Source organism: Suricata suricatta, chromosome 12 (assembly GCF_006229205.1).
Source record: "Suricata suricatta isolate VVHF042 chromosome 12, meerkat_22Aug2017_6uvM2_HiC, whole genome shotgun sequence".
In the NCBI taxonomy this organism is placed as follows: Eukaryota; Metazoa; Chordata; class Mammalia; order Carnivora; family Herpestidae; genus Suricata; species Suricata suricatta.
Window position 1 is genome coordinate 54,544,353 of NC_043711.1, and position 12,996 is coordinate 54,557,348.

General features: G+C 46.0%; 1 protein-coding gene across 1 annotated transcript in view; it reads right to left on the minus strand.

Annotated features, from left to right (window-relative positions):
- The window catches only part of SLC41A3 (solute carrier family 41 member 3), a 97,657-nt gene that overhangs the window by 57,324 nt on the left and 27,337 nt on the right, over positions 1-12,996 (minus strand). The window lies entirely within an intron of this gene.

The window sequence follows — 12,996 nt, forward strand, 5'->3', positions numbered from 1 at the left end:
TGGTCTACATAAACCCCCAAGAAGGCCTGAAGGAGACACATGACCTGATAACAGAGGCTTTCTCCAGGGATGAGACTGATCGCTGAGATATGTATTTTATATACAAGAGAAACAGGGGCGCCTGTTGGTTGAGCGTCCAACTTTGGCTCAGGCCATGATCTCATGGTTCATGACTTCTAGCCCTGCGTTGGGCTCCCTGGATTTGCCGACAGCCCTGCCCAGGTATGCTCTGGGCCTGCCTCCCAAGACATCCCCTTTTCTGCATGCTTGACTCCCAGATGGAGACTTAACACAGAGGTCAGGAAACTGCCTCCAGTTGGACTTCCTCCTGTCCTGGTCTCCTGTGTTACCCTGCTGATGGTCAGGCACGATCCCGAGCCCTTCTTCCCCTGACTTCCCATCCAATCTTCCAGACTCTGCTGAGATCCCCCAACTGACTGATAAATACCCTCTCAGGCTGCAGCAACTGAGGGACACCCAGTGTGGTGGAGGGGCTCACACCCATGTTCCACGAGGTGGCCATGGAAGGTCAAAACAGAGAGACATTGAGCAGAGTCTTCCTCTGGAGAAGGGTCTGAGGGAAGGGGTGAGAGACTATTAGAGCAGCTCAAGGGGTGAAGCTCTGAGGTGGGAGAGACAGGGATCTAGGCTACAAGCCCAGATAGATGCTTTCTCACAGCAAGTTGGCCAGTACACACAGGGCTGCCCTAGCCCCAGGAGGTGTGAGTGTCCCATCCACTGAGGTCTACAAGCAGAGCCATCATGAGCCTCATCCAGACACCGGGGGACAGGGTAGGTGATGACCACCCCTCTTCAGCTCAGACACAGGTGCACAGGCAGTGCTGAGCTGCCATCAGGAAGGAGACGCTTTATGGAACTAAGGAAGGCACAGCACTGGCTGCAATGTCCCCATGGGCTACAAAACTAAATTTAATTTCACTGATTAAAAAGCATATTACAGGGGTGCCTGGGTGACTCAGTCAGTTAAGCATGACTCTTGATTTCAGCTCGGGTCATGGTCTCAGAGTCATGGGATCAAACCCCACATCGGGTGCTGTGCTGACAGTACAGAGCCTGCTTGGGGGTCTCTCTCCCTCTCTCTCTGCTCCCCCTCACTCATGTACACGTGCTCACACACTCTCTCTCTCTCAAAAAAGTATAATAAAAGCAGATTACATAGTATGATCCCAAATATTTATGTTTACATGTTTATGATAGACTCGCACCACAATGCTGATAGAGATTATGGGCACCCTCCTTCTTCACTTGTGTATATTTTCTAATTTTTCTCAAATCACACACTAACTATATAAAAATGTTTAGGTAGACAGAGCCAACCGACAAGGATTCAAACAGCATTACCTGAACCAATCCGAAGGCATCAAGAGTAGGGGAAGTGAACGCCGGAGTCTGTGCTCGCTCGAGGGCCTCCTCACAAATGCTTCTACTCAACAAAGACCATCCCCATACTCGCCTGGACCCCAGCCCAGGCTCTGGACCGTGTACCCCCACTGAGGAGCCCCACAGAGATTCTGGGGACTGGAGGGAACAGTGCCCATCACCCTTGGAGCCACAACATGAAGCACACGGTTGTCTCATCCTCACAACCCAGTGAGGCAGGTACATTCATTAGCCCCATCTACAGATGCGAAGCAAATGAATTCCCTCAAGTAGTAAGTGAATGGCAGAGGACTTGAACCCCTCCAGGCCCTGCCTGATGAATCTGGAAGGAAAATGGTTTGAGCTCCCCAGACTAACGTGGTTCATGTGAGCTGACCCTGGAGAGAGTCATCAGAAGCTTCTTGGAATTTTAGACCTGAGGTCCCTGGAGGGTCCTCCTGCTGGCACCACTAAGCCCAGGAATCCTGGGCCGCAGCCCCACTCAGGGCTTCTGGTGTCCCCCAGCCTATGCTATCTGTGATGCCCAAGGAGCCTGGTTTCCCCCTCCCCCCAGGCCCCCAAATGCCCAGTACGCACTTGGATGGTGTTCATCACCAGACCGGCTGTCAACATTCCCAAGCCTGAGAGCAGAATGGGCAGCATGATCTGGCACATGATAGAGAAGACGGTCTCAGGGAAGACCCCGTGGGGGGACCGGCTGAGCTCACAGCTGAAGCCTCTCAGCTTCTTGCCCTGGAAGCGAAACTCCAGATTCAGCTGGGTGACCACCATGATCAGGCTGCCAACCACGTTCGCAGGAGCAAGACCTCCACTGTGTCCTCTGTCTTCCTCCTGCACCAGGATATGCTTCCGAAGAGGTCCACACAGGGAATGTTGCCAGTGTCCCGAGCTGCTGGTGGGATCCCTGAACGCCCCTCAGCCAAGGGCCAGAGCAAGCAAGCAACAAAGGCCAGCGTGACTCAGAGCCTCGTGTGGGGCTGCGGTGAGCTCCTGCTGTCTGTCCACCGCCTGCAGATCAGGTTCACCTCAGAGAGTGGCTGCTCTGTCAGCCAGGACCTCCCTCGCCTCACGGTCTCTCACAGCGACCTTGATAGCATCCAGCCTTCCAGCCTACACTGGCTTGGGCTGGACTCAGCGAGACAGAATCACATGAGGCCTGACCTTGGTGAGGGCCACCAAGGATCCTGCCTGCCTCCGCACACGCACCCCAGGCTGCTTCTACTCTTGGCAGACAAGGGCCTGGAGAGATCTACAGCCCTCTGAGGAGTTTCATTCCTCAAGGTTGAGAGAGCTGCAGGTACCCAAGAAAGATCACATCCTGTGATCACTTTGACTTCAGAATCCAAGGGCTCATGAGTTTATGAAGAAGCTATGTTCATAGAGGAAATGCAGCCTTATTCACTCTCAAGGCCCCAGAAAACTTATACACACACTTCCAGGGGCATCTGTGTGGCTTAGCCGGTTAGGAGTCTGACTTTGGCTCGGGTCAGGGTCTCGCGGTTTATGGGTTTGAGCCCTGTGTCAGGCTCTGTGCTGACAGCTCAGAGCCTGGAGCCTGCTTTGGATCCTGTGTCGCCTTCTCTCTCTGCCCCTCCCCCACTCACACTCTGTCTCTCAAACATAAAATAAACATAAAAATTATTTAATAAATAAACATAAAATAATTTTTTAAACATGCTTCTGAAGGGACCCCACTCTCATCCCTTACAAAGGTCAGACCAGCCTTGATATCCTGCTGATGACCCCCATCCAGAGAACAGACTGGAACATCACCTTTGACTGCCAGTGATTCTCCTGTTGGGTGTGCCTTCCACAGGTAGCAGGGATGGAATGTCAGGCCTGAGGGCCAGCTGGGACAGGGATCAAGGCCACAGCCAGAAGCAGCCCAAGGCTGAAGCTCAGAAGCACACTCACCTACTGGCCAGAGGAATTCACCTGGACCAGGTCCTGATCTGAGCCTCAACTTGTGCTCCTGTTCCTAAACCAGGACCCTCTTGGGCAACTTCCTGGTTCCCCTCTGTTCGACAGTCTATTCCACCATCAGGTCCCAGCCCCTTGGCCTGGAATTCACAACCTGGATCCTACTGACCTCCCCAGGCATATCCATCTCCTTGCCAACTCCGGCCACACTTCTCCAACAACTGTCTCCTTCATGCCCCAAATATTCCCCTCTCTGCATCTGTCACCAAGCGATTTATTTGCTCATTCATTCAATTGATATTTTTAAGCCCCTCCTTGGAGCCAGACATAACAAGCTCTAAACTTCTTGGGCATTCTCCCATTGGGAGTTGGGAGTCTCTGTCAACCTGTGACTGCTGGGCCAGTAGAACACACTGGAAGAGACACTGTGTCAGTCTGGTTCTTGAGAAACAGTCTCCACTTCCCATCTCTTGAGATACTCATACTTTTCCAGATACCACACTATCAGGAAAGGTCACCTACAAGTGTTCCACCTGAGGATCCAGGTGACAGCCAGCAGCAACTGTCATGTCATATGAATGAACTAGCCTGGATTGCGTATAATGCTTGGCAAGCCACCCCAGCAGATGCCACACAGAGCAGACATCCATTCTCACAGAGCCCTCTCTGAATTGTAGATTCATGATCAAACTGAATGACTGGCTTTTTTTTTTTTTTTAACATTTATTTATTTTAGAGAGACAGAGAGAAACAGATCATGAGCAGGGGAGGGGCAGAGAGGGAGACACAGAATCAGAAGCAGGCTCCAGGCTCTGAGCTGTCAGCACAGAGCCAGATGCAGGGCTCGAACCTACAAACTGTGAGATCATGACCTGAGCCGGATGCTCAACCGACTGAGCTACGCAGGCTTTAAACAAGTCACTAAATGTGGGTGCAGTATGTTGCATAGCAAGAGATAATTGGGACATCTGGGGAACCACATCCCCACCCTTTACTTTTCTCATCTCAGATAAACTAACAACTTCCAAGCCTCTCTCTCTCTAGTCCAGACCCCTCCCCGGAGCTTTCAGGCTGTGTAACCCCTGTGCAACTCAAGCAATCTTCCACATTCCTTCCTTCCAATCCTTCCCCCAAGCCTCTTGCCTCAATCAATGGCTCTGCCAGAAGCCCAAACCCCACTCTGACTGCCTGTTCCCCAACCAACTCAACCCCACATCCAATCTGCCTGTCCCCACCTCTCCCATGTCTGTCTCCTCTCTCCAGTTCATGGACACCACCTTCAGCACGGCCCTTAACTACCTCCTAACCCTTCTGTCCACCAAAAGTAATATGTGCTCTTCACATTAACATCTTGTGTCTTCAAGTCACCTACTTGCCCAAATATCCTCAATAGCTGTCAACTCATTACCTGAGAAAGTTCAGATTTTGTGGCCAGACATTCGAGGTCCCTCACAAGTTGGGGAGGGGGAGAAGCATCCATTTGAGCCCTCTCTATTTCTCATACAGGGTCATACACTGCACGCCCTAAAAGGAGTTTCCTGTGAACCTTCACATGGGCTGTGCCTATGCCGACACTACTCCCTCTGCATGTTCCACACGTTGTTCAGGCCAAACTCTTGCCAAACCTCATGGCCAACTGAGGTGCCTTCTCATCTCTGAGCCCATTCCAGTGTCCTGGCCAGGGCCTAACAAACATCTTCCCCAGAATTCCCAAAGCTCTTCTTCCAACCCCTCTGAGGGCAAGTGCACATATGCCTAATGACATCATGATATGCACAGACACCAACTCTCCCTTCCCGTAGTGCACTCCCCTTGAGGTGGAACCTGGCTGATTCATGGCCACAATCTTTCAGAGCAGGGGAAAGCATTCATTTACTCCACAGATGAGTACTGAGGGCCTAATGTTTGCCAGACTCTTGGTCTCAAGTGTCGTGGTGCAACTGTTAGCTGAACGGCACGTGCTTAGAGCTTTCCAGTGTGGCAGATAATCATGAAAATGGATGTGTAATTATGGCTTGTGATAAGTGTTCTGATGAAAAGCCAAGGAATGGGAGCAGAAATGACGATCAACCAACCATACACAGCACCCAATGACCTGCAAATGAAAACAGATGAACGAACTGAAAGATCTTCATTCCCTTGGGTACCCATCTGTGCCTCTCACTGCCCTTTCAAACTGAGTCATTTCATGTTTAATCACCAAACTCAAAATATCTCTAGGATATCCAGCAGGAAGTAAAACCTTCCATTTTTGTAAATGAGAAAACAAGGCCCTGAGAAGGTTTACCCAAGATCACACCTTAAGTCAGTATCAGAGGCAGGACCAAGACTCTCAGCTCCCAACTCTGGGGGCAGACTGCCTCCACCACCCTCCATGCTGTCTGCTCCCCACCCTTCTCCTGCCTGCTGCCACCCATATCTAGGGTTTGGGTTCGTGTTTCAAACAAGAGTCTGAACCAGGAGGAGGCAGACAAAAGTGGCATGTTTCAGAGAAAAGAGCTGAGATGTTAACTGGTTTAAGACAGAACCACTCTGGGCTGGGCTGGTGTCCCTGGACCCTGCCACACTGCTCCCACAGCACCCAGCTGGGGGAGCCCCCAAGTGATCACTTTCTTCAGACTCCAGCAACTCCTACAGTCCAGTTCTGAGTGTGGTCAAACACCCTAATACAATGTATAATCACACACAGTGGGCCCCTGAACCATTCTTATCAGTACAGAAGGCATGGAAACAATCATTTACATAACGTCACATAGAAAGAGGGATCTGATTAAGCAAGTTCTTAATTATTAAAAAAAGTTTTCTCATTTCTGTTTAAAAAACCAAATGAGGAGTGTCTGGGTGGCTCTGTCGGTTGAGCGTCTGGCTTTGGCTCAGGTCATGATCTCGTGTTTCTGGGTTCAAGCCCCGCTTTGGGCTCTGTGCTGACAGCTAGCTCAGAGCCTGGAGACTGTCTTCAGATTCTGTGTCTCCGTCTATCTCTCTGACCTTCCCCTGCTCACACTGTCTCTCTCTCTCAAAAATAAATAAAAAACATTTTAAAAAATTAAAGAAAGAAACCAAATGAGAAATTAAGATAAATGCACACTCACATAACACAAACATAAGTAGTGAAGAAGTTCAGAGGATATTCATCAAGATGCTAACAGCGGCCACTTTTGAGGAGCAGAATTAAAAGTGACCTTTATTTTATAATACTCTAACACTCTATTGTGATTACTTGCTTTTATAACCATCAAGATATAAACTGTCACCAAAAATAAATAAAAGATGTCATTACATGAAAAAGATTACTTTCCCATGCAACTTGAGAACAAAATATGTCAACATGGTTTACTGGGTCAGAATCTGGAAAATCAAAAATGTAATTTTAAAAATAGTTCAGTAGCACAGTAGATAATCTCAAAGACCTTGAACTAGATTCTGAGGCTGCACAGAGCAGCAGGTGGAATCTGGGTCAAGCATCAGGTGGTTCCCTGGATGACCCTGAACAAGTCCCTACCCCTGTGCAGGCCGCTAGCATCTAATCATGAGGGGTGAGACTGCGTCAGTGCTTTTCAGTCTACTCTGCATCAGAATAACCTGGGGGCTCCTGAAACGTGCAGCCCAGGCCCAGGCCCAGGCCCAGGCCCAGACCAAAGAATCAGGCTCCTGAGGCCTGCACCACTCATCTAACCAATGCCCTTGGTTTTTAGGGAGTGTGTCTTTGCAGGAAGTTCAGGAAGGCCTCCAGAGGGTGGGCAGAGAGCTTTGGAATGCATGTCACCATTCCTGACTTTCGTTTCCGATTCTTCAGTGCGAACGGGGTGTCTTTCCAGCAGCACACCTTCCAAATGGCCTCCTATTCCCTTCACTGTCATCTTGAGCCTGGGCTGCTTCCAAGCCAAAAAGTCAATCTTAAAAGGCCTGAATTCTTCCCCAACCTGCTAAGGTCTCAGAGATCAACTGATGACATTCTCAATAATGGAAGGCTTCTTCTCTACTTACTGCTTCTGATGTGGCTGGCAGAACCCACCCACTGGCGAAAACACAGAACTAGAGCACTCATACCCATCCGGGCTTGGCTGTGCTCAAGCGCTTTCTCCATGCAGCTCCCTCATGTCACTCAGGTCTGCTTGGGGTGGGGGTGGGGGCCCCCTTAACAAGGCTGAGGCACAGCTGGCCTTCTTGCCTTCACAACCCTTTCTGCTGTCTAACACTGACTAATGCATCTGCGGTCTGTCCTTCCTTGCTTGACCGTGATGCCGTGAGAGGGGATCCTGGTCTTTGTGTCCCCCACAGGGTCCAGCACAGTGCTGGTCCATCTGTCCAGCTCTCCCCCACTGCTGACACACACATGTGTTGCATCAATGAATGAACAAATAAATATACAGAATCATAGAGAAAAAGAAACCCAATTAGCCTTCTGTAGGGTGAGTGGTTTAAGGCCCTAAAATTATTATGATCTGCTGCCCTGACATGTGGTGAAACCAGGAGGGCCTCACAAGGTCTACCTGCAACTCCTCCCTCCCCACTCTGCTCCAGGGGACAGGTCCCCTAGTCAAGCAACCGTCCTTACCAAGGGGACCAGGGACAGTTCCTACTTATCCCTGAGTAGGGGGTTTTAGTTCCTGCCGGCCCACAGAATTATTCAAACAAGCCAATCACACCTTTCATTGAGAACCAGGGGCATGTCAAGTTATTGTTACTATAGAGCCTGCCTCCTGCAGCCCCTCACCGTTTGCTCTGCTTCCCAGTGCAATCTTGCATGTGCCTGGGGGGAGGCAGTGTTCTCCCCCGGGCTGGGAGTTTGTGTGACCGATAAACTGTGATTTTCTCAGTCCAGCGCTGAGGTCAGTCATGTGTTTGGCCACCTCTATATGCTAGCCTGGGAATCCCTCCCTTACCATCAGAGTAAGAAGGGGGTGATCGCAGCAGTTGGCATCACAAATAGGACAGCTCAACCGTGATGGAAGACACCTGGTCTGCTTTCACTATAACTGCTCTTTGCTGCCTGACCAGCTCCTGACGTGGCCAGTGCTGCCTGGGATGGAGCCACTGACTGCTGGCCAGCTTGTGCGTTATTAACCTGCCCCATGTCCCACTGTATCTGCCGGGTAATGCCATCTCCTCCCATCACCAAGGCAAGAACTATTGCCAACTGGCCATATCCCAACAGGGGCAATCTCTATTGGGCAAGTGCTCTATGGCACTCTTGTATCTAGTCTGACTTATAAATTAAACTGCCAAGATGGGACCCCATGGAACAACCCCTCCACCCCAGCTAAAAATAAAATAGTTAACACGGCCCAATGTAAGCTAACACAAGTCTTCAAGGATGGAAATTATCATACAATGGAAAGAGCCCAAATGTCCATGGATGGAGGAATGGATAAAGAAGATGTGGTACATAGGATCCTGGGTGAGTAATGGCCATTTCCGGCTCCTTGTGGTCTTCTCGCAGATTGGCAGGGCTGGTACAGATTGGCAAGATGGTGGAGAAGTAGGGAGTTCCATACTTCCTGCCTGCATCTCTCAAACAAAGAAGGGCTGAAGCCGAAGGGTTCTGAACTGCAAGAGTCTGGGAGGAAAAGAGACGGAGTCTACTAAGAAGACAGCCTCATAGGGCTACCTCAAGAAACATACCACAAAGTACACATGGTGGAGACTCCCAAATATCACTATGAATAGGGAAATAAAAGAACCAAAGTCACAAAAAGAGACACCAAGGGACACCATTAAAAGAACACGTCTGAAAAAACAGGCCCTGGACAGTCTATGAGCCTCCTTTAATACAGCAATATTCGCAGGTACAGAGCACATAACATGCTTTTAAAACTTAACAAGAGACAGAAAGCTCGCCAAAATGACAAAATGGAAGAACTCTCCTTTAAAGAGATTCCAGGAAGAAGTGACAGCTAAAGAATTTGTCAAAGCAAATATAAGCAACATAACTGACCAAGAATTTAGAACAATAGTCATAGAATTAATCGCTGGGCTTGAAAAAGGCATAGAAGGCATCAGAGAAGCTATTGCGACAAAGATTATGGACCTTAAAAATAGTTGAGATAAATTAAAAAATGCTATAAATGAGGTGCATAATAAAATGGAGGCAGCCACTGCATGGATTGAAACGGCAGAGAGGAGACTAGGTGATAATTGTATTAGAAGATACAATTATAGAAAAAGAGGAAGCCAAGAAAAAGAGAGATAAATTGATCCAGGAGTGCAAAAGGAGAACTTGAGAATTGTGTGATGCAATCAAGTGGAACAATATCCATATCATAAGAATTCCAAAAGAAGAGAAAAAGAAAGGGGCTGAAGGGGTACTTGAACAAATTATAGCCAAGAACCTCCCCAATGTGAGGAGGGAAACAAACATTGAAGTTCAAGAGGCACTGAAAACTCCTCTCAGATGTAACTTGAATTGATCTTCTGCATGACATATCATAGTGAAACTGGCAAAATATAAGGATAAAGAGAGAATTCTGAAAGCAGCTAGGGATAAAAGGGCCCTAACATACAAAGGGAGACACATAAAGGGTAGTTGCAGATCTATCTACTGAAACTTGGCAGGCCAAGAAGGAATGGCAGGAAGTCGTCAATGGAATGAACAGGAAAAACACGCAGCCAAGAATCCTTTATCCAGCAAGCCTGTCATTCAGAATAGAAGGAGAGATAAAGGTTTTCTCAAACAAACAAAAATTGAAGGAACTTATCACCACTAAACGATCCCTACAAGAAATCCTAAGTGGGACTCTATGAGGAAAATATTGCAAGGGACACAAGGTACCAGAGACACCACTACAAGCATGGACCCTACAGAGACCACAATGACTCTAAACCCATCTTTTTCAATAATAACACTTAATGTAAATGGACTAAATGCTTCAATCAAAAGACACAGGGTATCAGAATGTATAAAAAAAAACAAAATCCATCTATTTCTTGTCTACAAGAGACTCATTTTAGACCTGAAGACACCTTCAGATTAAAAGTGAGGGCATGGAGAAATATCTATTATGCTACTGGAAGTCAAAAGAAGGCTGGAGTAGCCATACTTATATCAGACAAACTGGACTTTAAAGTTCATGCAGTAACAATAGATGAAGAAGGGCATTATATAATAATTACAGGGTCTATCCATCAGGAAGAGCTAACAATTATAAATGTCTATGCACCGAATTTGGCAGCACCCAAATACATAAAACAATTAATCACAAACATAAGCAATCTTATTGATAAGAATGTGCTAATTGCAGGGGACTTTAATACTCCACTGACAGCAAAGGATAGATCAACTAGACAGAAAATCTCTAAAGAAACAAAGGACCTGAACGACACAGTGGGACAGATGGTACTGACAGATATATTTAGAACTCGACATGCTGAGGCTAGGGAATTTACTTTCTTCTCGAGTGCACATGATACATTCTCCAAGATAGATCATATACTGGGTCATGAAGCAGCCCTCACAAATATAAAAGAATTAAGATTATACCATGCACACTTTTAGATCACAATGCTATGAAACTTGGAATCAATCACAGGAAAAAGTCTGAAAAACCTCCAAAATAATGGAGGTTAAAAAACACCCTACTAAAGAATGAATGGGCCAATCAGGCAATTAGAGAAGAAATTTTTAAATATATGGAAACAAATGAAAATGAAAATACAACAATCCAAACTCTTTGGGATGCAGCAAAGGCAGTCCAGGAGGAAAGTATATTCCAATCCAGGCCTATTTCAACAAACTAGAAAAAGTGCAAATACAAAATCTAACAGCACACTTAAAGGAACTTCTAGAAGCAGACCAGCAAGAACACCCCAATCCCAGGAGAAGAATAGAAATAATAAAGATCAGGGCAGAAATAAACAATATAGAATCCAAAAAAAAAAAAAAACAAACCCAACACCAAACAGATCAATGAAACCTAGAGTTGGTTTTCTGAAAAAATAAAATTCATAAACCTCTATCCAGGCTTCTCAAAAAGAAAAGAGAAAGCACCCAAATAGTCAAAATTATGAATGAAAGTGGATTTATTACAACCAGTTCCTCAGAAATACAAGCAATTATCAGGCAGTACTATGAAAAATTATATGGCAACAAACTGGACCACCTAGAAGAAATGGACAAAATCCTAAACACACACACATAACTGAAGGGGAAGAGATGGAAAATCTGAACAGATCCATAACTAGTAAAGAAATTGAATCAGTTATCAATAATCTCCCAACAAATAATAGCCCTGCACCAGATGGCTTCCCTAGGGAATTCCACTAGACATTTAAATCAGAATTAATACCTGTTCTTCTCAAGCTATTCCAAAAAATAGAAATAGAATGAAAACTCCCAGACTCATTCTACAAAGCCAGCATCACTTTGTTTCCCAAAACAGACAGAGACCCAGCAAAAAAAGAGAATCACAGGCCAATATCCCTGATGAATATGGATGCAAAAATCCTCAACACGATACTAGCAAATCGAATTCAACAGCATATAAAATGAATTATCCACCATGATCAAGTGGGATTCATTCCTGGGTTACAGGGCTGGTTCAATATTCGCAAATCGATCAATGTGATACATCACGTTAACAAAAGGAAAGATAAAAACCACATGATCCTGTCGATAGCTGCAGAAAAAGCATTTGACAAAATACAGCATCCTTTCTTAATAAATATCCTTGACAAAGTCAGGATAGAGTGAACTTACTTAAACATCATAAAAGCCATTTATGAAAAACCCACAGCTAATATCATCCTCAATGGGGAAAAGCTCCGAGCTTTCCCAGAGATCAGGAACACGACAGGGATGTCCACAGTCACCACTGTTGTTTAACACAGTGCTGGAAGTCCTAGCATCAGCAGTCAGACAACAAAAGGAAATAAAGGGCATTAGAATTGGTAAAGATGAAGTCAAACTTTCACTTTTCGTAGACGACATGATACTCTACATGGAAAACCCAACGGCTCCACCAGAAGCCTACTAAACTGATCCATGAATTCAGCAAAGTCACAGTGTACAAAATAAATGTACAGAAATCAGTTGCATTTTTATACACCAATAATGAAGCAACAGAAAGAGAAATCAAGAAACTGATCCCATTCAAGACTGTACAAAAAAAAAAATACCTAGGAATAAACCCAACCAAAAATATAAAAGATCTGTATGCTGAAAACTATAGAAATCTTATGAAGGAAGTTGAAGAAGACACAAAAAAGTGGAAAAACATTCCATATTCATAGATCAGAAGAATAAATATTGTTAAAATGTCATTATTACCCAAAGCAATCTACACATTCAATGCAATCCCAAACAAAATACAACAGCATTCTTCTCAAAGCTAGAACAAACAATCCTAAATTGTGTATGGAACCACAAAAGACCCCAAACAGCCAAAGTTATATTGAAGAAGAAAACCAAAATGGGAAGCATCACAATCCCAGACTTTAGCCTCTACTACAAAGCTGTCATCATCAAGACAGTATGGTACTGGCACAAAAACAGACACATAGACCAATGGAATAGAATAGAGAGCCCAGAACTGGACCCACAAATGTACGGCCAATTAATCTTTGACAAAGCAGGAAAGAGTATCCGATGGAAAAAAGACTGCCTCTTTAGCAGGTGGTGCTGGGAGAACTGGACAGCAACATGCAGAAGAATGAAACTAGACCACTTTCTTATATCAT